Source organism: Lithobates pipiens, unplaced genomic scaffold (assembly GCF_037356315.1).
Source record: "Lithobates pipiens isolate NorthernLeopardFrog02 unplaced genomic scaffold, aLitPip1_a1.2 Scaffold_16, whole genome shotgun sequence".
In the NCBI taxonomy this organism is placed as follows: Eukaryota; Metazoa; Chordata; class Amphibia; order Anura; family Ranidae; genus Lithobates; species Lithobates pipiens.
The window spans coordinates 61,640,241-61,641,997 of record NW_027507748.1 but is presented as its reverse complement, the minus strand read 5'-3'; the positions used below and the strand labels follow the sequence as shown (position 1 = coordinate 61,641,997).

General features: G+C 48.2%; 1 protein-coding gene across 1 annotated transcript in view; it reads right to left on the bottom strand.

Moving 5' to 3' along the window:
* Positions 1 to 403, bottom strand: part of OLIG2 (oligodendrocyte transcription factor 2) — a 6,351-nt gene extending 5,948 nt beyond the window's left edge. The window contains exon 1 of the mRNA XM_077479970.1: positions 273 to 403. The gene's annotated coding sequence lies outside the window, so the exon portion shown is untranslated. The remainder of the gene's footprint in view (positions 1 to 272) is intronic.
* Between the last annotated feature and the right edge of the window lie 1,354 nt (positions 404 to 1,757).

Sequence of the window (1,757 nt, the reverse complement as noted above, 5' to 3'; positions counted from 1 at the left end):
AAGAGCAAAAACAGCATGAGCTTCCAGGTTTTATTACCAAAGCTTAATTGAACAAGCTGAGGTTAGAAGCTAATTGGTTTCTATGCAGAAGTGATTCTGATTTTGCACTTTCCAGCTTTAGTAAATAAACCCCATTGTGTACTGTAAAGTGGGGTATGCCTGTAGATGTAGTTCCCATCTCCCTGATTTAATGACAATAGAGTAGACTACAAAGTTGCAAAGTTCATTTAACCCCTTGCCATCCTGGTCTCAGGGACCACCTTGCCACTTACTTGTCTGTTAGAGGAGATGGCCAGCTCTGTGGCTATAGTTGCAGCAGTTTCCCAGTAGCTCTGTGCTGTGTGGTGACACAGTGATGGGCAGCACCTTGCCTGCAGCCTTGTTTTTTATACCCAGACCGGGGAGAACAATGTCATTGTTCAGGACAGGGGGGGAGCTGGCAGCCAATCAGGGGCGGAGGGGGCGTGACCTGCTCGGAGGCTAAATGAGAGGCGCGAGCCGAGCTTTGTGCCCGGGCGGTGTCCAATGACAGCTGTGCTGGTGGAAGTCTCCGCCCCTCTGCAGGACAATGACAGTTTCTTTTTCTTTTCTTTTCTTTTTTTATTTTTTTTATTTGAAAAGCAACATTGCGGGTCGGAAGACTGCCCTCCACCATCACTGGGTTCATCAGTGTAAGAGCCTAATAGATTGTACAAACAGCAGCCTGTGTGTGCTCCAGAGCAAACACTCACCGGGCACAATGCCCCTCTCTGCTCCTAGATGGGGGACACAAGCAACGTCCATCAATGTCCAGCCAATCACAGGCAACGCGGTCCCTGGGGGTTATAGAGAGGTAGGAATGGTGGAGGGATGAAGGGGCAGGATCGCCTGCGATGATCTCACTTAGAATTATTGGTATATAGCTACAAAGTTAAATACACAAGAAAGTTCTTATTTTATATTTTTATCTTTAAAACAAAGGTGTGAACTAATAATAATAACAATATTACTAATAAACTCTTCTCACCTGTTCCTGAATAGCTCTAAACATCAATGTGCTCCTCTATGAGCAGGGCAAGGTATAAGAGGATTGAAGATAGGGACTGCTAGCACACCTGCCATAGAGAAGGACTGATAGGTCACCTAATAAAGGGTGGGACAGATGGGACTCTTGAGTCCTGGCATAGAAAAGGACTGTTAAGATACATGTCATAAGAGCAACTGGTGGGTCACCTGCGGGGCGGGGCTACCACTAGACAAACTAGGGCGCATTGCTGCCTAGGGCGCCCGGCCATTGATGTTCCTATTCTCTTCTCTCTGCAGCAAGCAACTAAGTCTCAGCATCAGCATGCAGCCACTGCTCCGTTTGCACATAGTGTCAGAGGAGCAGTGGCAGAGGACTGTGTCTGTGTCCCAACTCCCGAATGAATGGAAGCAAGCAAACATTCAATGATGGGCACTGGTAGGCTGCATTTGATGGGCGCTGGTGAGGCTGCATTTGATGGGCGCTGGTGAGGCTGCATTTGATGGGCGCTGGTGGGCTGCATTTGATGGGCGTTTCATTAAAAAGGTGGGGTATACATGGGCAGGGCAAAGTGGGTGGAGCCAAATTAGGTTTCACCTAGGGTGTCAAAAATCTTTCCACCAGCCCGGTTCACATGGCATATAGAGAGGGACTAATATGATATAAGGAAAAACTGATGCGGTACTTGGCATATAGACAGGGCCGGTGCTACTACTAGGCAAACTAGGAAGCCACCTAGGGCGCCACTGCTGCT